The sequence below is a fragment of the Hyperolius riggenbachi genome, chromosome 11, assembly GCF_040937935.1.
Source record: "Hyperolius riggenbachi isolate aHypRig1 chromosome 11, aHypRig1.pri, whole genome shotgun sequence".
NCBI classification, from domain to species: Eukaryota; Metazoa; Chordata; class Amphibia; order Anura; family Hyperoliidae; genus Hyperolius; species Hyperolius riggenbachi.
In genome coordinates, this window is record NC_090656.1 from 71,484,889 (window position 1) to 71,508,937 (window position 24,049).

At 45.5% G+C, this 24,049-nt stretch overlaps 1 protein-coding gene across 1 annotated transcript in view; it reads right to left on the minus strand.

The window, feature by feature from the left end:
* CDH11 (cadherin 11) overlaps nt 1-9,018 on the minus strand; it is a 217,530-nt gene extending 208,512 nt beyond the window's left edge. Inside the window, exon 1 of the mRNA XM_068261316.1 lies at nt 8,691-9,018. The gene's annotated coding sequence lies outside the window, so the exon portion shown is untranslated. The remainder of the gene's footprint in view (nt 1-8,690) is intronic.
* Between the last annotated feature and the right edge of the window lie 15,031 nt (nt 9,019-24,049).

Genomic DNA, 24,049 nt, shown 5'->3' on the forward strand with positions numbered 1-24,049 from the left:
TTGTAAACATTGCACAGTATACCAATAAATGCTTGATCAGTGCCGGTATGTCTTGCTTCATTTAAAGTGACCATCTTGTATGGGCTAAGACGCATCATAGGAAATAATAAATGATGTTGGTCAGGATAAGATTATTAGATAAGAGTTCACAAAGTAAATTAACACATTACATTGAATGGAATGTCCAGTATTGAGGCTTCTGTGTACTTTAAGAGCTATTACAAATCCCTAGAGGTTCCGGTTTTCCTTGATTTGACTACTCTGTAACACCTACAATCCTTCACTATTATTGTGCAGTAATGTATTCACTTATTTAGAAGAATTGTGTATACTTATTTGCAGTATGCTATCAAGGGCTGTTGAATTGGAGTTAAGGAGTCAGAGTAATTTTTGAGTACCTGGAGTCGGAGGAGGTTACATAAACTGAGGAGTCAGAGTCGGATGATTTTTGTACCAACTCCACAGCCCTGGTAAGCATTAGACTAAGGAGTCGGAGTCAAGGAGTCGGAGAAATGTTGGGTACCTGGAGTCGGTGGTTTCATAAACTGAGGAGTCGGATGATTTTTGTACCGACCCCACAGCCCTGATGCTATCCACAGTACACTGTACAGACCTCTGCTGCTCTCTGTTCTTAGGTTAGGTCCACGGCCAGGGACGGTTTTAAAGGATACCCAAACTGACATGTGACATAATGAGATAGATATGTGTATGTACAGTGCCTAGCACACAAATAACTAGGCCGTGTTCCTTTTTTTCTTTCTCTGCCTGAAAGAGTTAAATATCAGGAATGTAAGTGGCTGACTCAGTCCTGACTCAGACAGGAAGTGACTACAGTGTGACCTTCACTGATAAGAAATTCCCCTTTTTTACCTCTTTCTTGCTCTCAGAAGCCATTTCTGCTAGGAAAGTGTTTTATAGTTGGAATTTCTTATCAGTGAGGGTCACACTGTAGTCACTTCCTGTATGAGTCAGGACTGAGTCAGCCACTTGCATTCCTGATATTTAACTCTTTCAGGCAGAGAAAGAAAAAAAGGAACACAGCATAGTTATTTGTGTGCTAGGCACTGTACATACACATGTCTATCTCATTATGTCACATGTCAGTTCGGGTATCCTTTAAGTAAAATTGGACCCTTGACAACAATGAATGTGGGGCCCACTTTATTATCTTCATACTGCACTAACAGTAAATGTGTGACTTCTACAGTCCATTACTTTTTGGTCCCTTAAAGAGCACGGGGCCTGGGCAGTTGCCCAGTTTGACCTTGTGCAGAATGCGGAACGTTTTGGCTCTTAATGGATCATAGAGGTTCATGCATAACTTAACTTCCATTGAAATATGATATAAGACTGAGTCATATTCAGTCCATACGTTGCTCTGATGAAGGCCAGAACTGCCTGAGACAGCTGTCTGCGACTGCGGGTTATATTATACAGCTCTGTAAAATTAAACTCTACAGGTATGCTGAAATTCCTTGAATCTGGAAGGATGTCTGGCTTACAAAAGCCCTACAGGAGTGTTTTTGCTTTGCCCACTGTCCTGAGGTGATGTATTATGGGCATTGCTTACTACACATGTGGAAGTGGTAACTTGCAAATTTCTTCTGTTTAAAGAGGGCATTAGCATACTTTGCAACGGTGTTGTGCTGTAACTTATGACACAGCATGCAGGGATTCTAGCTGTTATGCTACAGCATATGCTGTATGAAAACAAAGAGATGCAGTATAGCATTTCCTATGCAATCCTCTCAAGGCAACATAAGGCCTTCATTAGACTCTGGAATGAAGGGATCATGAGCAAAGCGCCTAAAGAGTCTGAATAAAATGTGCAATGGGCAGGCAATAAAAACATCAGACAGACCTGTGAGGGAATTATTTCCAGATGTGGAGATACTGTAGCTGAAACCCTCCCTCCTCCCCCCTTTCCCCACCTCCACACTTCACCCACTATCCTCACACTTCCCCCCACAAAATAACAGTGCTGGGCTGCTTGTGCCTCTGGGAGACCTGAAAACAATATGCCTTGCAGGAATTCCATCACACTGCCGAGGCTAAACTATTTCCACATGAAAAAGACATTGTATCTGCCATATTGAAGGTATCATCGTGAGGAGACCCATCAGGAAATGAACAGTGAAGGCCGCAGCTTACAGAGCAGTGTGTCGCCCAGTGCCAAACCGTTATTAAAATGCCCCACATTTTTTCCACCAGACTCCAAGCAGGCACTAGGGGAGCCGCAACTGTCTGCAAGTCATTATAAGGAAGCCTAAACTTTAAAACTAGTAAGGGTGTATGGGACAGCGGGCTCACCAAGACGTACATTCCCTTAAAAAACACAGGGCCTCCCTGAAGATTATGGAAGTTGGAGATAAGTGTGTTGCCTATATCAACCTCATTGGATGTCCTCTGTCATTGCTACTGGCAACTATGCCACTTGACATAAAGGGAAAAGCTGATCCGAAGACTACAGTAACATTAAGATGAACCTAGCACCATTTTAAAGAACAAGCGACACCCAGGCTAAGCTAGAAATAAAAAACACATATATAAGTAGATAAATACTACTTCTACTTACATAACAGATGTATTGTGCTATCCACGTAATTATTCCTGTGAATTTTACAAAGTAAAAGCAGAAAATCCTATTCTAGGCAGTGGCCATCTTGCTAAGCTAATGCTGACATCATATCCTCCCTGACTCTTGTTTTTCCCCCTCCTTTCTCTTGCTCATTGTGTATTCATTAGCTGCCCTCCTCCCAGAGTCTTTTTTATTTACACATCCAATCACTGAGTCACCTCAGCCTTGCTTGTAAACACAAGTGATCAGCTAGGCAGGGAAATAAATGGAAGGGGAGGAATATATTAGAGATAAAAAGAACTCCCAGCATTCAAAAGAACTCTCAGCATTCAACTTTTTGGCACGGTTTGGCACTAGGGCCAGTGCTCCTAAAGTATGTGATAACTCCAAACCATAACAGCAGAAAAAGTTTTGCAAGTTTTTAATGCAGGATTAGCATCTTTATCACTTAATAAACTCAGACCAGTTGCTGTTGAAATGTGATTTTTATGGTGACAATACTGCTTTAAGTACCCAGGGCATCTCAATAACACATTACAATGCATGGCAATAATGTAGCTCATTACTAACAAAAAAAAACTTCAATTTTGCCTCTTCTTTTTACATTTAAAAGTTAAGCAGAGGCTTTTTACCCTACTTCCATAGCCTGCCCAACCACAGCACTTTCAGGCAGATAAGGACTGGTGTAATTATTTTATTGCACATATTAGCAGAGAGCAAACAAAGGCTTTCATCAGCAAGGGGGGGGGGGGGGGGTACATAGGACACTGTGCTTCAGAGACTTTACAGAAGTCACAGATGTTATCTTCACACCTTCCCCTTGATGTATAATGAGCAACTTGAAGGGGAGGGGGGGAAACATGGCAGCTCCTATAGCTGTTAGAAACCAGGGGGAAAATAAAGTGGCGGTTGGTTCCCTTTAAGCATCCGATCAAAAATCACGCCTGATCCAATGCGACCACAATAAACCTGATTATAAAATTTCATGGGGAGAATGTTAATCTGGAGGCTAGAGAACAGAAATGGTAAGGTGGTGTATGTGGGTCACACCTGAATCATGTACAATCAATGAGAACAGCTAAAAGTTTAGTACTTTATCACTGCTGGTGTGTGCCTGGCAACAATCACAAATACTAATTCAATCATTAACAGCATAGGCCTATTCTGATAAATCTGGGGCCCCGAGCGAGACATCTCTGGCTCCCGCCCTGCCCCATTTGCATTATTTGATGGGAACGAAAACACGAGAAGGAATGTGAGAGCTGAGGAGCCGCCAAAAGAAACAGGTAAATATGCCTGATTGGCTACATTTCCCTGCTGATCTCTGCATTAGGCGGCGGATGTAAGAGTCAATCTGCTGGTGAGGACTCGCCAAAAGAAAGAGCAAACTACACCTGATTCACTATATTTCCTGCTGATCTCTGCATAGGCAGCACCGTGGCATAGTGGATAGCAATCTTTTGGCGTTTGTATGTTCTCCCTGTGTCTGAGTGGGTTTCCACCAAGCACTCCGGTTTTCCCCACATGACAAAAATACAGATTAGTTAATTGGGTTCCCCCTGATATTGTCACTAGACTGCAATGGGCCTATAAGAGGGATTAGATTGTGAGCCCCTCTGAGGGACAGTTAGTGACAAAACTGTATACTCTGCATAAATACTAGATACTAATAAAATGGGGTGGGGGCAGAAACATACAGTAGTAGGGACCGATAAAGAAAACCAATGCCACAATGCTAGAACCCAGCTTAACCCGCCTATACCCAGAAATGGCCTTGTTCTCTGCAGCCTAAACCGCCGTCGTATATCACCCAGGTGAAAGTTGTAAACTGCAAATCATTTTAAAAATTCATGTCCAGGTTTGCCACATCTTTAAGTTCTTCAGTGTTCTTAAACAGTAGTAAATCAATCCCATACAGAGTTCTCAGTTTAGGTACGTTTGCACATGTCAGGGTCCAGGAGCCTTTTGCCGTACTTTGGTGAATTTTATGATACATATTCTTCTTTCTTTAACAGCACCGCAGTAAGCAATGGTTTGCAGTAACCTACAACAACCAATCAAAATCCTTCTTTCTACGGTACTAGAGGGTCATCAAGGGCAGGACCAAACTGGCTGCCGCAACCAATACAGACAGCTCTACTTTTGACGCTCTGACTCTCCTTTTTTTTTTTTTTTTAACATAATAGTTGCACACTCTTGCCTGAGTCTTCAGATTGAGATGATGTCGCTGTTGGGTGGGACTCCGGCGCAAACTTGAATGCCATTACTACCGCATGCATGCACCACCCCCACAAATTTGCAGTGATGCTGCCTTTTCATACAAGGATCTCCATTATAACTTATGTATCACAAAAAATGCACTTGCATAAAGCAGTCCCTACATACCACCAACTAGTAAAACAGCACAAGCAATGCAACAACACAATACATCAATATCTCACACCATAGTGCAGAGAAAGTTAAAGAACAAAGAACTCAAACTTCTTTGAGGTTTGAAGTTACAGAAACTTTATCAGCGATCTATGTTGATGACACAAGTATGGACAGTGACCCACAGTAACCAATCAGAAATCATCCTAGAAAAATCAACCACTGTAATCATAAATCACTCTAGAAGAATCAATGCACAAAAGGTACCTCACTAAAGTTATTCATTATGAGTTGATGCACACTGTTTTTTGTTACATTAGGCTGCAAGTTTCGGTTTTAACTGTAGTTTTATTGTTTATAAAGGCCTTTGTGGGTTTTAAAAGTTATCCATAACATTTGTATGCACACATAAATGCCACCAAAAAGTCTCTTTTAAAAACAATGGTAACTTGTTGCCACTACTCATAAAAGGCCATTTCAGAGTGAGCTACAGAAACCCATCACCAATACACAACCTTTTTGTTTTCTTTGAGTATTATTAACTAACATTGAAGCAAATTTGAACAATATTCCCCTAGGCACATTGGCCTTTAACCTTGAACACAAGTCTGGATCCAGATAAACACAAGCTGCATTGTGTAGCCCACCAAGATTATTATTGGTTGTTCAGGGGGCCTAAATTCTCTTGTTCGGAGGAGAACTCTAAACTCGCCCTCTCATTGGAGGACTCCGCTAATTAGTCACAGACTACTTGGGCAGGAACTTTTAAGACAAAGCCTTTTTTTTGCTTTCTGAAATTTTGCTAAGAAAGTTTAACTATCTTTTCGGTTTAACCAAAGTATTGATTCAGATATAATTCAACATGGATCTTAAGGACCCAGTGTTTTTTTTTTACAGTCAAAGAATCAAAATATTTTTTATGTCATTTAGAATTTAAGAAAAGCTTTCCCGGTAAAGGCGGATACAAATTAGACAATAATGCTATTCTAGAACAGATGTAATTTAAAAGGCAACTTGCGTAAGGGTTTCTTTTTTTACTCTCTGTTTTATATACGTCTAAATTCTGCTGTGTAAAAATGATCAAAAACAAGACTAGAGCGAGTGATTTATATTTAATATTCCTTCAGTGTTTTAGGCCTGAAAGTTTTAAGGAAATTCAGAGAGCCTTATTAAAAGTGGAGCAGTCATTGCCTGCCTGGAACAGCAGGATCCCACTTAAACTATGCTCTGATTTTTTTTCTTCCTTGAGCACTTTTTCCCTGGTTAGTTCACTCCTTTGTTTAATAAGGGTCTGGTACATTGCAAGATTTCTCGCTGTAAGGTCGCCTCTCCTGCTGGGGAGATGACCAATCTCGGCATTGCCATTGATTAAACTTTAAAGTTGTTGAACTACATCATTTTAGAGTCATTTTCCAAAGCTGAAAAAGAAACCACACAGTTCCAGCATCTCTTCTGAGGTTTAGTTTAGACGGGAATGCATCCCTACCTGGTCATCTCATCCAAGGAGCTCTCATTTTTCTAAACTTGGACTTAAACAAGGCTTAGGTGCCACATCACTCAGCATTGTCCTCATTGTGCAACTCCTCGTCCTAAGTCAATGCTTTTTTTTTGCCTAAAGTTAGACCCACTAATAGCATTCCTGCTATCCGACACTCAACCACAAAGGATGCATGGAGCATAATAATGTCCTTTTTTCACACCCTTTAATGACTAATACTGTATGTCTATTCCACAGCTGTAGTTTTTAAAGTCCGGCTTAAGGGAACAGAGTAATAAAATGTTACTGCTCTGTTCTGCTGATGTCTCAAAGCGTGGCGATGATATAAAAAAGAAATCAGAAATTTCCTTTCTCGTAAAAAAAAGAAATTCAGACACTTCACAATCATCCACTTGTCTGCTCGGGTCCTCAGCGGAAAAAGAATTGATTTAGACACACTTTATAATAGCAGCTGAGGACTTGCCGGTTTTAATTAAATACTAAGCTTATTTTATTGACAGAGTACAAGTGATACGGAGGCGCGATCAGTAAGGCTGCACGTCTAGAGCTAGAAATATATGCATTTATTATAGAAAAAAAATTGCCGGAAACGCAACAGCTCAGCGGCGGAGTGTATAGGAGTCTGTCGTCAGTCTGTTAGCCATTCTTTTTTTTCAACGAATTGTTCCATGATTAAATAATTCACAAGAAAATCTATTCTTTGCGGGGGGACCATAGTTCCATGCGTGATCAGCTGAAAGGCTTTCTAGCACAGACATTAGAAGGGCTAGCTTTACAATGCGGTGCTGCAGAATCTCGAAAATCATAACTGCTAGACTGGATATAATCTAAGCTAAGGGGTGCAGACATGCACTGAATGAAAAACGAAAAGGACCACCTAACCCCAGGGGGTGGGAGGGGGGGCTTCAGATACGTACAAATACACTAGCTAGCAGCCACACTGTCTCTGTACCACCTAAACAGACCGAGATGCACTAGATTCTTGGCAAACTGGAACCTTTAGTGGGTCAACCCCCACCGCTGCTGTTCATCGTTACTGCAAAGAGTTTCTTAATAAAGATACCCTAAGAAATGCCTCCTGCCACCGCCACAGGATGTGTTCTCAATTAAATATTTAGGGTTCTACGCATGAAATCAATGGATCCGGGGAAGGTTAGACATCATTTGCATCATCGCCATAGAGAGCTCCTCTCAGAGACTCTTTTTTTTTCCCTTTTTTTTTCTTTGGGAGCCTTAACCCCTTTCAGACCAGAAGCAGCAGAAGGGGGCCTGCAGCAGCCACAGAAGGGTCCGGCAGGGAAATAGTTAACTGTGCTAATGAGACTGGTATGCAGCAGCTGCCTCTCCCTCCTCATCAGAGAGCCCCCCACCATTTGAAACACTTGAACCCCCTTTAAATAAATCTGAACATCACAGACAAGTACAGAACAGACGTGGTTAACCCCTGCTAAGCTGATGGGTACCTACAGCCCCCCTGGGGCAGAGTTTAAGATGCAAACACGTCATACACACAACAAATTAACCATATCAGCATGATGGGCAGACGAGTTGGAAGTTTATATTGAGATATCCCTGCACCGCAGGGGGCATTAACTCAATCATAGGCAAAGAGGGGTGCAAATAGGCTTAGCTGTTCACCACTTTGCCGGGAGAAAGGAGCTCTGTCTGTCAGATGGGGACCGTTAGATCACAGAGATGCCCTGGAATGCTTCCTCCTCCTGGCACAGGGGTGGTTAAGCACTGAGACCAGATTAATTGAAAACAGGATTTTAGGCTCCAAATCACTGCTCAGTGATGTCCTCTTCTGCACATCTCATCCCAGAGGAGACACCTCCATCAGAAGCAAAGGTATCCGAGATATCCCCCACACCAAGCCAAGGAGATGGGGGCTAAAGCTGTATCATTACAACAAGAGGGGGTAAAACATTGAAATAAAAGCCATCAGAAACATCACAGCACACAACAGAGATGCCCAGCCATAAGGTCCTTCCTTTCTGGGAAGTAGGGATAGTGAGGTACCATAGCTCCGAGGAAACCCTAAGCGAGCAGCTTGGTGGCTGAACAGTTGCTCCTAGCCCAACCTGGCTTCTAAGTTCCTCCAGGAGTGCACAGATCCCCCAGACTCCATCTCCCCAGAGCTGCCAGATCCAGCAAGATCCCCCTGTGGCATCCACTCAACTCGCAAGAGGACAGGAGATGCAAAGAGACAGGGAGACAGATTCTAGATGCCTTCTGCGTCCTTACCTGGGTGGCTTGGCGTCCTCTTCTGCAGCTGGCAACCAGAGAGGAAATAAATAAGGTCCCAATCACATGGAGCTCTTGCGGAGACCCAGCAGCATCTTAAAGTCCCATACACTCCAGCCCTGCAAGGAGGAGATCCAAGCGGAGCTTGCAGCTTCTGGCAAGGAATGCAACAGAGAGAGAGGGAGAGAGAGAGGGAGAGAGAGAGACAGAGAATGAAGGGGAGGGAGGGGGCCAGGCTAGGGCTCAGAGCAAGCTGCTGACGGAGAGAAGGAGAGGGGGGCAGTGAGAAGAGAATCACATGAATAATTGCAAGAGGCAGGGGTCTCCGAGCCTCTCTCCTGACTTGTGAAGATGAGGAGTGTTGTCCATCAGAGGTGACCCTCACCCCCCCCCCCCCCCTCCCTCCACCGTATCTCAGTTACTGATGACAGATCTCAGAGATGCTATCATGGAGAAAGTCAGGCAAAGATCGGATTGATGCAAAGCAGATTGTGCAGCAGTAGGAACATATGGAGAAAAAGAGGAAGGGACTGAGCACTGGAGACAAGCAAATTGCACCCAGATCGCACAACTCATATTTGGGGAGGGCGAGATATTTCAAAACCACTTATTTTGGATCTAAAAGGAAGAAGATTCGATCTGGATTGATTTGATTAGTGGGAGTTTTTTTAAAATGCAACTTTGGTTTGTGGTGAGATTTGCAGCGCTGGGCTTAATTCCCACCAGGGATGTCATCGGAATAGGTTTTCGGGGTTCGCTATGCAAGAGATTTTTCGCCACCTTAACGCGTGACTATGTGACATCTCTGCCATTTATTCTGAGCCCCCCGCAAGAAATGACCCATCTGCTATGGCAAAGGGCCAGCCATGATTAGAGAACATAAGTGATGCTGAACCCTGGCCAGTATTCATTCATTTATGACACTCTGCAACTATTGCCTGGGTCATATCAGAGCACAGTAAAGGTGGCCATACAACTCGCAATCTGCCACCAGATCAAAGGATCAGTGAGGGATGTATTGCCTGTGTGGTGAAATTTTTTTTTTTTTTTTTTTGCAACTCTAAGATTTTGCAACCGGTTGCATTTAGGTATAGCTATCAGAAAGTGCAACCCAACCATTGACTTGAATGTATTAGTGTCAGAAAATGCAACCCAACATAACCCTTTTCTCAGACAGATCCCTCCTCTGGGGCAGGCAACTAATATCCACCCCTGGAGGGAACTAATAGCCCCCCCTCCTCTCTCTCCCTGCCTTGGTGAGCAACTAATAACCCCCTGGAGGGAACTAATAACCCTCCCCCTTGTTGAGCTGCTACTAACCCCCACCCCTGAGGGAAATAATACAGTGGCAAGGGCCAAATTTACCATAAGGCGCTGTAGGCAGGGCCGGATTTACCATAAGGCACTGTAGGCACGTGCCTACAGGCGCCTGATGATGGAAAGGCAGCTCATTCCCCTCCCCTTAGTGCCTGCCTCCCGCCTTACTTATGCAGAGTCCTGATGAGAGTGTAAATGAGAGGTTACTCCCCCAGCTCTCGCTATTTCACTAACCAGATCTCCATTCAGTTGGTGGCACCACTAGCTACTCAATACTGAGGGTACCTATTGCTAAGGGACAACTTTAGCTATGACGGGTAAGGGAAAAGGTGACAGCTGGGCCGGCAAGCACACTTGCGGTGCAATTTGGTGGGGTTTGTAGGTTCATGGAGGGTGAAGTCTAGGGTGCCAGGACATCTCTGCCTACAGGCTCTTATGAAGTATATCCGGGCCTGACTGTAGGCACGTGCCTGCGGACGCCTGATGATGATGGCGGCTCACTCTCCTCCCCAAGTGCCTCTCTTCCTCCTTCCCTATGCAGAGTCCTGATGAGAGTATAAATGAGAGGTTACTCACCAGAGGCGTTTCTAGGGTCCTTGGAGATCGGGGGCACCTGTGGGCACCAGGTGGGGAGGTATATGGCAAAAAATGGACGTGGTCATGAGGTGAGTAGGCGTGGCCATGGGTGGGGTCAAATGTACACGAACTTAGCAGCGGTGTAAGCTACAGATAACGGGCCTGCCCATCGAAATATTGGATGGAGCCCCCTGTCCTTTATTTAGATCAGGGCCGGAGCTACCATAGGAAAAAATGGGCAATTGCCCCAGGGCCCCAGAGCCTGTAGAGGCCCCCAAGGTGTCCCTCCCCCATCTTAACTGTTGCTCCCCAGGGACTCTGCAGAGTCTGTTAAGTTGGAAGGTGATTGGGGGAGGGTCAGCAGCCAGCTCTTGGGCCCAGGAGGATAATTTGGCTGCAACAAAGGGCCTCTAATGACGCTTTTTGGTCGGGGGGCGGGGTATGTTGGGGGGCCCCCAGGTTAATTTTGCCCTAGAGCCCAATTGTTACTTGAACCGGCCCTGATTTAGATAATTTACAATCAGTATAGGCATAGATCAAAGATGTATACGCACATACAATTTTGATTAGTCAATCACTGACCACCAATTTTACCACCCCCGTGCAGTAAGTGGGCCAACAGACCATGAATTTTATGAACAGAGCTAAAATTGGCTAATCAAAATTGTATGTGTGTACCAGGCTTTACAGCTAATACTGTACATACTGAAAGTAGCAGGGATCAGCATACAATACAGCTGGTTTACAATCAGTAAAGGCACAGAGTAACACCTTACACTGTACACACTGGAGGTAGATCAGCACACAGTGCAGGCACTAGAGAACAGCGTATACTGTACATACTGTAGGCAGCAGAATTCAGCACACTGCAGCTAGCGTGGCAAAAATATGAGGATCACGTTGTGCGGCGCACCGAAAAATGGGTGGGCCATGGACCAGAATGTAGGTGTGGTAACGGGTGGCGACAAACTTACATGAACCTAGCAATGGTGGGACATTAGATTAGGACAGTGGTGGCGAACCTTTTGGAGGCCGAGTGCCCAAACTGCAACCCAAAAGTCACTTATCTATCGCAAAGTGGCAACAGCAATTTAAACTATATACTGTACAAACGTTTTAACTCATACATAAACATTATGGAAAATCCAAGTTGAAAATAAACTGTGAAGATAAACGATTTCATCCATCCTACTCCTGAAAAATGAATTCAATTTTTTAGAACCTTCCAGTTTTATTTTCGTTTTAAAAAGCTAAAAAAGTAGGTGTAATGCTATTGTCTCATATGATGATGATTCAGCTTTTCCCATAGTCTCGCAGTTAGCAATCATGTGACCCCCAACAAGACAAATTCAGCAATCATGAGGCCCCCGACAAGACAAATTCAGCAATCGTGAGGCCCCCGACATGACAAATTCAGCAATCGTGAGGCCCCCGACATGACAAATTCAGCAATCGTGACGCCCCCGACATGACAAATTCAGCAATCGTGGGGCCCCCAACATGACATATTCAGCAATCATGAGGCCCCCAACATGACAAATTCAGCAATCATGAGGCCCCCAACAAATCATGAGGCCCCCAACAAGACAAATTCAGCAATCATGAGGCCTCCAACAAATCATAAGGCCCCCAACAAGACAAATTCAGCAGTCATAAGGCACATAAATAGACAGCATTTCACATAAATAGGCAGAATGCCCCCTTAATATGGTAGCCCCCAAGTTAGGTAGTGAGTGAAAGGGACCCCCAGGTTAGCTAGAGAGTGACAGGCGCCTCCAGTTAGGTAGTGAGTGACAGGGACCCCCGATAGTGAGTGACAGGGACCCCTGATAGTGACAGGGACCCCCGATAGATAGTGACAGGGACCCCAGTTAGTGAGTGACAGGGACCCCAGTTAGATAGTGACAGGGACCCCAGTTAGATAGTGACAGGGACCCCAGTTAGCTAGTGAGTGACAGGGACCCCCAAAAGTGAGTGAGAGGGACCCCCTATAGTGAGTGACAGGGACCCCCTATAGTGAGTGACAGGGACCCCCTATAGTGAGTGACAGGGACCCCAGTTAGCTAGTGAGTGACAGGGACCCCCGATAGTGAGTAACAGGGACCCCCGATAGTTAGTGACAGGGACCCCAGTTAGTGAGTGACAGGGACCCCCGATAGTGAGTGACAGGGACCCCCGATAGATAGTGACAGGGACCCCCGATAGATAGTGACAGGGACCCCAGTTAGTGAGTGACAGGGACCCCAGTTAGTGAGTGACAGGGACCCCAGTTAGTGAGTGACAGGGACCCCAGTTAGCTAGTGAGTGACAGGGACCCCTGATAGTGAGTGACAGGGACCCCCGATAGTGAGTGACAGGGACCCCCATTAGCTAGTGAGTGACAGGGACCCCCGATAGCTAGTGAGTGACAGGGACCTCCGATAGCTAGTGAGTGACAGGGACCCCCGATAGCTAGTGAGTGACAGGGACCCCCGTTAGGTAGTGAGTGACAGGCGCGCCCCCCCCTTACCTCGCAGCCAGCAGACCTCGATCAGCGCCACGGGCGACCCGACCAGATAGAGCGGGCACCAGACGCACCACGCTGTATATGCGGAAGTGATGTCACTTCCGCATATCAGCGGTGTACTCTAGGTCCTAGCGCCCCGCTGTGTCTGGTCGCCCGCTGATCGAGGTCTGAAGCTCTGGCCGCAGGGTCAGCCAGGGGGGGGGGGGGGGCAGCGGCGGCCAGGAGGGGACATCGGCGGCCAGGAGGGGACAGCGGCGGCCAGGAGGGGACAGCGGGCAGTGCCGGGCACCCCTGGGGAAGAGATCCGTGGCACCCCGGGACAGATTGGGGGCACGTGCCCCCCCAAAATAGGGCTAGCAACACCCCTGGTGACAGGGACCCCCAATAGATAGTGACAGGGACCCCCGATAGATAATGACAGGGACCCCAGTTAGTGAGTGACAGGGACCCCAGTTAGCTAGTGAGTGACAGGGACCCCCGATAGTGAGTGACAGGGACCCCCGTTAGCTAGTGAGTGATAGGGACCCCCATTAGGTAGTGAGTGACAGGCGCGCCCCCCTTACCTCGCAGCCAGCAGACCTCGATCAGCGCAGCAGGCGACACGACCAGATAGAGCGGGCGCCGGACGCACCACGCTGTATATGCGGAAGTGATGTCACTTCTGCATATCAGCGGTGTATGCTAGGTCCTAGCGTCCACTACGTCTGGTCGCCCGCTGATCGAGGTCTTAAGCTCTGGCCATGGGGTCAGCCCGGGGGGGCAGCGGCGGCCGGGGGGGCAGCGGCGGCCAGGAGGGGACAGTGGCAGCCAGGAGTGGACAGCGGCGGCCAGGAGGGGACAGCGGCGGCCAGGAGGGGACAGCGGGCAGTGCCGGGCACCCATGGGGAAGAGATCCGTGGCACCCCAGGACAGATTGGGGGCACGTGCCCCCCCAAAATAGGGCTAGCGACGCCCCTGTTACTCACCCTGCTTTCGATATTCCACAGACGAGATCTCCCTTCAGTCAGGGGCACCTCTAGATTTTTTAATGCTGAGGTTCCTCTAGCTAGATAATACTTGGGGGCACCTTTAGATACTTCATATTGAGGGTACTTCTGGCTACATAATACTACAGGGCACCTGTAGCTACCTATGATGGGCAAGGTAAGTAAGGGAAAAGTGACATCTGGGGCAGCCAGCACACTTGTGGTGTAGTTTGGTGGGGGTTTGTAGATTAATGGAGGGCAAAGTCTATGGTGCTAGGAGATCTGTGTCTGTAGACTCCTGTGAGGTAAATCCAGGCCTGCTGCCAGGATAAGAAAAAGATGGCACGCATGCGCAGTTATGTACAGGTCGTACAGCGCGCATGTGCTGTACGGTAAGTTGCGAAATGTTATGAGTTGCAAAATCATCACACCTGCCCACACACTGCAGCCAGATTTTCTATAGATTTCAGCATGAAATTAATTGAAAATTGACCCAGCACTGACACCTGTAGGGCACCCCCCCCCCACCCCCATTGTATGCCCCCCCTGGCCATGGTGAGTGTTGCATGTTTTCCTGTCATGCTGGCACGACTTCTTGCCTTTTCCTGTGTCAGACGTCTTTTGGAATTCCACCATGAACATCTGTACCATGTGACATCACCGCATGCAGTAATGTCAGTACATGAGGCAGTGTCACGTGGTACAGGCACTTGCTATGTAATTCCAAAAGACGATGGACTCAGGAGGAGGCCCTCCGGCATGACAGGTGAGCATGCACCACTCACCACAGGCACAAGGGGTACAATACACTTGGGGAGGGACCGTCCGGATGTCAGCCCAGCTGATCAAGCCCTTGCGACTTATTTTCCAGCATGCCCGATCGATCCTTTCTGCCAGAAATCGATTGAAGTGATCAATCAGGCGGCCATGTTGCTACATCAATATCTATCAGATTCAATCATTATGATCCCGAGACACCTTACAGCAAAGTTCACGTTGGTTGCATTGTGTTTCCCTAGGAATACAGTAACACATTGCAATGGAGAGAAAAAAAATCACATTGCATGTTATGTGAGTGTTGTATCACATACAGTGAAGCCTACAGTGAAGCATACAGTGAATGAAAAATGTACTTTGCTGCCACTGGACAACATTGCACCAGGTGCACTCTGAATGTCGAAAAGAGTAACAATCGCAGAGCAATTCTGTGAGGTAAATGCATAAAAATGCCGCCAGGAGAATTGGACGCAAGATAAAGCCGATATACGGTATAAACAGTATATACAGGTAGTCCTCTGTTAAAGAACGGGATAGGGACTGTAGGCTCGTTCTTAACCTGAATCGGTTCTTAAGTCGAAGCACACACCACACATTTCTATATCACAGGCCCCCAAGCCACTAAATCACTTAACCCCCCCCCAAAAAAAAGCCTCATGTACATACTGTATCTGAAGGGCACATTGATCCAGCACAGACAGGCTCCACGCAGCAGCGGGACTCAGGCAATGTGATCTGGCAGTCCTGACCTGTGGCCACACCCCCACACAAGCTCGTCCTGCAAAAAAAGTTTAATTAAAATCCTAGTACTGTACAGTACAGTACTGTACCTTAAATTGATATATGTATGTGTGGGGAGATGAGCAGATACATACCGCACTTCCCCCATGTCCTGGCCTCACCCTCTGCAAAAAGACCTCTCGCTAAGCAGGTTGTTGCCCTCTGACGCAGATGCTGTACAAACGCATACCGTAGCCACGAGGGGTACCTGGCTTACTGCGCATGCGCAGAGCAGTACAGTATCCGGGTCAGAGGGCGCAGATCTGCTTAGCAAAACGGAGGTGTTTTGCAGAGGTGGTGGGTGACGCCAGGACATGGGAGGTGTGCGGTATGTATCTGCTCACCTCCCCAGACACACAGGGCATCTTTATATCAATTTAATTTGATTTAAAACATTCGAGTCACCGCGACCTGGCACTCGCTGGTGACATCATCGCAACGGGGAGTGGCTAACATCACGGCATTCGTATCAGTAGGTCGTTCGCAAGTCGGGCGTTCGTAAACCGAGGACTACCTGTACAGTCTTAGTGTTGATAAGTCTGCATAATTTTGCATCATCTATAATGATGGCTACATTACTCTGTATTCTGTCTACTACAGCATTAATAAATACATTGAAAAGAATAGGACCAATCAATAGGAAATTGATTGAATAACTTTTTGCAGAGAAATCCAGCAGACATTGGGATTCATTCACAAAAGTTACTTATTTTTAACCTTAACTGTAAGGGGTGCTAATGCATGAAATAAACAAATAAGGAGAGATAATTCATAAGATAAATAGATAAGGAGAGCTAAACCCTGAGTTATGTCAAATAAGGAGAGCTAAACCATGAGTTATGTCAAATAAGGAGAGCTAAACTATGAGTTATGTCAAATAAGGAGAGCTAAACCATGAGTTATGTCAAATAAGGAGAGCTAAACCATGAGTTATGTTAAATCAGGAGAGCTAAACCATGAGTTATGTTAAATCAGGAGAGCTAAACCATGAGTCATGTCAAATAAGGAGAGCTTAACCTTGAGTTATGTCAAATAAGGAGAGCTAAACTATGAGTTATGTCAAATAAGGAGAGCTAAACCATGAGTTATGTTAAATCAGGAGAGCTAAACCATGAGTTATGTTAAATCAGGAGAGCTAAACCATGAGTTATGTCAAATAAGGAGAGCTAAGCCATGAGTTATGTCAAATAAGGAGAGCTGAAACATGAGTTATGTCAAATAAGGAGCGTTAAACCATGAGTTATGTCAAATAAGGAGAGCTAAACCATGAGTATGTCAAATAAGGAGAGCTAAACCATGAGTTATGTCAAATGAGAGCTAAACCATGAGTTATGTAAAATAGGAGAGCTAAACCATGAGTTACATTAGATAAGGAGAGCTAAACCATGAGTTATGTTAAATCAGGAGAGCTAAGCCACGAGTTATGTCAAATAAGGAGAGCTAAACCATGAGTTATGTCAAATAAGGAGAGCTAAACTATGAGTTATGTCAAATAAGGAGAGATAACCATGAGTAAAGTTAGATAAGGAGAGCTAAACCATGAGTTAAGTTAGATAAGGAGAGTTAAATCATGGGTTAAGTCATTTAAAGAGAGATACAATGTGAGTTAATAAATAAGGTGATATAATTTAACAGAAACACTGAAAACTTGGTGAATCAGGCCCATTGAATGCCAGGGAGGTTAAGTAGCATGGTGAATGGATCAAATGCTATAATTTTGTTATTACTGTCTTTGTCTGTTGTGGAAAGTGAGGTTACGAAACAGAAATAAAGGGTGCAGAGCTTCTAAAAGCTGCAATTAGCGGCAAAGAAGCGGCCAGATGGCACTGTAATTTGCGGCAATGAAGTGAGGTCTGGGCGCCTGAAAAAAATTGTAGCTGCCTTCATAGCAGGAAGCCTCGGCAGCTGCGATTTTATCAGGTGCCCTAAAGCACCCAAACTTTATTTCATTTCTGGGGGGAGGTTAAGGTTTATACACCAGCACCATCTAGTGTGTGTGTGTGTGTAGGGCGGGGGGGGGGGGGTAGCAGGAGGTGCCACCAGGGGGATGGTTAAGGGTAAGGCCACATGGGGTGGGTGTTTAGGGTTAGGCGCCAGAAACCGCAATTTGTGTCCCCGAAAGTCAAGTTGGGCGTAGGGAGGCCCAGGTAAAAACTGCCCGCTCTGCAAAGCCAAAATTTGCATAGCGGGATGACCCATCACCCGCTATTTTATTGGGCACCTCCCTGTGCTCAACTTTACTCTCATGCCCATGCCATGCGGCTCGGCTGCAGGGTGGGAGGTTAAGGTTTAGGCACCACCAGGAGGGGGTTAGAGTTAGGTGCCACCAGGGGGAGATGGTTAAGGCTTAGGCGACACCAGGGGGGGTTAAGGGTTAGGCATAGAAGGATGGTTCTATGTTAGGTATTAGTAGAAGAAGGGTTCTCTGTAGGAGTAGGGTTAGGTTTAGTCATAGTAAAATATCAATAAAGATTACCGATATTTTAGTATCAAAATTCAGTAGTAGGATATCGCTAATTTTAATGACATTCTACTAGCGGAAATCCCCTGTGCCTTTTTCATGTATGCATGAGGTAAAGCTTTGCAATAGTAACATACGCAGCATGGAAAAAAAAACAGTTTGAAATCTAAACCCTTCCTTGAGCTTGGCTCACACATCCAATATTTACTGGTTAATTTTACCACTTCCATGTAGAACGAGGGACAACATATTTTGAAGAGTTTGAACAGACTGTGTAGGTAAAATTGCCAATAAAGATTGGATGTGCGTACTTGGCTGTATTCTATCCAAAACTGTAAAACAAATTGTAGGGTTGGTTCGCATAAGGGGCGATTCAATGTGCTTGCCATTCGGCAAAGCCATAGTGCAAATGTACCCTACGAGAGCAGTTTTGGAGTTTGTTTAAAATTGCAATTGTGCTGCATGCAACATTTTTGGAGTAATTGAGCTTGAACAAATGCTGCAAAATTGCATCCCCAAACCGATCTGAAAATTTAATTGCACAATCTCAATTGCTAAGCGTTTGGTAATTTCGTTTCAGAGTGTGAACTAAGGTGGGGACCATGCCTTTTTCCCAAAGTTTGAGGCTAAATCCTGATGTCATTTCTTCCCTTAACTTATTTTTCTTTTCTCCTCCAATCGCTGAGTCACCTCAGCTTTGCTTGTAAACACAAGTGAGAAGATGATCATGTTTCAGCTAGGCAGCTTCACACTGCAGTCTGCTCACCAATCAGTGAGAAGCAGAAAGGTGGGAGGGGAGATGACAAGCCCCCCTTCTCTCACTGTGGTTGGCGATGGCACAGAAAAGAGTCTGGAGGACTGAGAGAATATAATAACAGCAGAGAGATTCCTGAATAGATTGGAGAGCTTGTACTGCAGGGTGAGACTTCTGACAGTATTTTAAACACACTGCAGTGTTTAAATAGAATTTGCTTTTGTGGCTGACAATCCCTCTTTATGACTACCAAATACATTGGAAAGTGAACTCGAAAGCTGACCACACACACAAACATCAAGTTTAAGATCTAACCTGACAGATCTGCAAAAGTTACCATTAACTGCTCAGTTCAAACACAGGAATTTTGGCATACGTTGATCAGTTATAGCAATTCATTCCTGACAGATGCTATTATTTTGGCTGACTGTGTCTCAAATCTTTTTTCTTCTTCTAGACACAGGCTAATACCTTTTAAAGGATTAGGAGGACCAACCCGATCAGATGCCTAATTAGGTGTGAAGGAACCCAGGGGCGTAACTTAAAAAAAGTCGGCCCTCAGCAAATTTCAGCAGGACTTCATAGCACTATGTAATCAGAGGGCCCTCCTGCACTGCAGGGACATAAAGTAGTTGCATTATCCATTACTAGCTGATGGCCCGGCGTTGCCCGGGTATGTATTCGGCTGGTGTTGGCTCTGCCCACTTTTCTGATTCCCTCCATGGTTCCACTGAACCCCCTCTTAAAAGGATCCACCTAATGCACATGCAAAGGCCCGTCCACGCACCTCCATGAGTGTTCTCCAGGGATGCTTATCCAGATCCGGGTAAACTCGGGTATCCGACCATTTTTCCGCTATCCGGTCGGATCCGGATTCCGGATATCTGTGCCAATATCTGGTTAGCTCTATGCGGGTATCTGGCCGCATAATCCAGATACCCGAGGATATATCCGACGGATATCCGGATCCGGGTACTGTAACAAGGGAGATGTCATTGAGCCAATCAGAGGGCTCCCAGCCAATCAGAGGGCTCCCAGCAGAAGCCCTAGCAACCAATCACAGAGGGGAACTCTGGGCAGCCCAACCTGACCTCATTGAGCCAATCAGAGGCCTCCCAGCCTAAGCCCTGGCACCCAATCACAGAAGGGAACCCTGGCCAGCCCCCCTGTGTAATAAGGAGGGCTGGCATGATGAGACAGACCGTCCTTACTTGTGTGGCTGGCTGGCTGGTCACAGACAGACTTGCTCCAGTGCTGTTGGCTTAGCAAGTGCTGCCTGTATACAGTGATAAACCTAAAGCTTTGAGTGCTAAACACCTTCACTACACTATTGTGCTATTGTTTTTTTTAGCTAGCTAGCTTGTAATTGTTTGATTTCATTCACTCAGTTAGGTCCTGTCTGTGTCTGTGTGTGCTGTGCAGGCCAGCAGGACAGTATAGGTTAGGGAATAGGATCACTGTGTTATTGTATTGTATAGTTAGTACTGCAGTTAGTTGTTAGAAAGTAGTAATGTGTTATCTTACTACAGATTACTGCAGTGCTGCTGTGCTGAGCATTGTCAGTGTGACAGTTAGACAGATAGTGTGCACTGTCTGGCCTCTACTCTGCGGTCTGTCACTCCGTGCTGATTTGATTTAAAGTCCAACCCCAATTTCATTAAAGTAAAAGTACCCCACATCATCTGGTGACATCATCACGTATAAGTTGTACTATGTCTGCTGGCACCAGCAGCCGAGGGAGGGGCAGCAAAGGCAAGAGGACAGGGAGCAACCTTATGGCCACCCTCAGGTCTGCCATGTCAGTGTCGACCCCAGCGGGCAGCCTACCTTCAGTCAGCGAGCTTTTCGCTTCAGGCGCCACGATTGAACTCAGGGCTGTTAGGCGCAAGGAGTTTGAAGAGTATGTTCTGGGTTTTGAGGGGGGGTATGATGTTGATGATTGGATGAAGGACTGTGACTACCATCCAGAGGATGGGGATGTCAGCTCTGACTCTGAGGAGGAGGATGCGTCGGTGGGTTTGGCACGGAGGATCAGCATTGCAGACAGTGGCCATGGAATGCGGGACCCACCACATCCTTCTGCCGCTACCACCAGCCGCACCACTCAACGCCCAACCGCCACAAGGAGAAAAGACGCAGCATCCCATTTAGGCCGCAGGGGAATCTTCACCTCCCCAATCTGGCGGTTTTTCACTCTGCCCTCATTGGACAGCAAGTTTGCCATATGCAATGTGTGCAAACTACAGATGAGCAGAGGTTGTGACCCGTACAAGTATGGCACCTCCAGCTTCATCACCCATCTGGCCAAAAAACATGTTGTTGAGCATGAGGAGTTCAAGAGGCTGAAGCAAGCTGGCGCTGGCTCCCATTGCCACGGTGCCACAGGCCACTGCTGCTGATACCACCACCTATATTCAACCCAAAACACAATTGTGGTGTCATTTTTTGGAGGTGTCTGGGCTGAAAACTGTCATGCCCCAGTTGAGCGATTGGACTTTGGACACAATGTGGGCTGCACGACCACTGTCTGGAACCTAGTCCTGATGTTAATTGACAGCTTTTTTTTTTTTCATTTTATGTCCACCAAATAATAAATTAGAGTTTCCCTTTAAAAAAACATGATGCTACATGTTCCCCTTTGCAAAATAATGATGATACATGCCTCATTTACCCTAAAAACCCTTTTTAAAGCGATTTAAAGGGCACTTCCAGTTTTTCTATCCGGATACCCGAATAGGTCGGGTACCCGCAGGTAATTTGGTCGGATATCCGAATTCACTCGGATATCCGCAAGGTCGGATCCGGATATCCGAATCGGATCCGTATATCTGGGTACCCGGATCCGGGCGGGTTTTAAAAAGTACTACCCGAGCAACCCTGTATTCTCCCATGGTCGGGAAATGTTTGAGCAGTACTTTAAAAGCAGATCCTTTGGTATTAGCTAACCACAAAGAATATACATAGATAAGAATAATGTCTGTTACTGAGCAAGTAGGACTAGGGAAACATGTCTGCCTTGAGTTGCCCTTTAAGCTGATACACATGTAAGCAGCAGCAGAATTCAGGTGACATTAGTTGGAAGTCATCCTCTCCCCCGGTTCAGTATGCGATGACTGTATCGTCTGTTTGCTTCCTCGCCAATGCGAGAGGGATTTAGATTTGCATACATTATACGTTCATTGAGAGGAATTGATAGGGGGAGGGTGCTGGGGAGAGGGGCGAGAGACAAGATACAGCCAGATAAACTGTAAAGAGTGGAAGGATGAAGAACAGCTTGAGCCAGGGTTAGGGCAGGTCATGTTCACAGAGAGGGATGCTCAAAGGCTACAGCCGAGGGAGAGGTGTGACATCGGGCAGTATACCTCCAGACTGCAGGGCTTATGGGATATACATGGCTCGCCATAGCCTAAGATAAGCAAGCGTGGTGTTGTTCTTCAATTAATATTATATAGAAGAGGAAAAGCATGATTTCTGTTTTCTAAATGTACTTCATTATTTTTGGCAATCATACACATTTGTTCAGATCTCAGAGCATTCCAATTACTGAATTTGAGATACTTTCCTTGTTCACAGAGGATGAACAGAGCTGTTTAAAGAGTTGTCTGGGGAAAAAAAAAACACATTTATAAGTAGGTAAATACTCTACTTACATAACATATGCACTGCACTGTCCACGTTTTGATTTAAGTTATTTTTCTACAGTAAAAAAGAGAAAATCCTTCTTAGTATTTCCCATTTTAACTGTGGCTATTTTGAAGCCAATCCTGATGTCATTTCCTCCCTTACTCTCCTCTGCCTGATTTGCTCGCCCTCCACTTTAGAAAGTGCATTGTCTCAGCATGAGAAATATTGGCCAATCAGAGAGGAAGAAAGGTGTGGGAGGGGGAAAGAGGTTTCAGCCAATCAGGCTGCATTAGTTAAGTCTGAGGGGAAGTAGTGAAGCAAAAAAGTACAACCCAGCATGCCCTGCTGAGTCGGTTAAACTGAGGAATGATCATTTATCAACAAGAAAAGTAAGATTAGAGATTTTAACTTTTGGATTGCCTAGTTATCATCCTTATTACTTGTTTACCAGATAAAAATAAAGAATTGATTTTATGCCCGACAGTTACACTTTAAGCGTATTTGTTTTAACTATTCATTATGTTTCTAAAAAAATATATATCTATATGTTAAATATATAAATATTACTCTCTACAGCACCCCGGAATATGTTCGAGATTTATGAATCAATAATAATAATACTATAGAATGATACTGTTTATCTCTGAGGTGTTTTCACTACTGGAAAATATATACCGTATCTCCTTAAAAAATATGTACATGTAGTCCTCGGTTAAAAAAGGAGGTAGGGGACTGTATGTCCAATCTTAAAGGAAACCAGAGATCAAAAAACAAAAAAAGTTTTGTACATACCTGGGTCTTCCTCCAGCCCCATCCGCACAGATCACTCCCACGCTGCCATCCTCTGCTGCCTGAAGCTCCGGTATCGGGTACCTTTAGATCTGTCAGAGACGGCCAGTCTGTGCAAGAGAAGTGCGCCCTCTACGTGGAGGAAGCCCCAGGTATGTATAAAACTTTTTGTTTTTTGATCTCTGGTACACTTTATGTTACATTTGTCAGAATACTGTGCTTCGTGTATCTCCAGTGCCCCCAGTGTGCCTCCAGTGTCCCCCTCTGTACCCCTGTGTCTCTACTGTGCCTCCAGTGTCTCGCCCTGTCCCTTGTGCCTCCACTCCACTCTACTACATTCGTAATACATAGTGCAATACCAGTATTTCACAAGCTGTACTATTCAGACATGCCTATTTTACTACTTCCTGTTTTGTATGACTTGGGTAGGCACTGTACTGATGTCACAAAGGGGCATATTCAGTAAACTCTGGTAACAATTTTACCATGACTTATGCTGACAATGCAATTAGTGTAACACCTGTACCTAAGTACTGCAAGCATTGTTAGAGTTAAGTGCTTTACATGTGTAAATTGCATGAAATAACAGCACAGTGTGTGTATGATATTCACATGACATGGGCCATTTTCCAAGGTCAGGCACTGTATGAGAGTGGTGTAAGGAGAGGAAAAGGAATGGTTCGTTAATGATCACCACAGTTCAATGTATACATACCTCCGCTTCATAGATCTTTGATCGTGTTCAGAGATACTCCCCAACCCACTCTCCACTCCTTTAACATTCTACGGATGTCAATCCCTTGCATTACT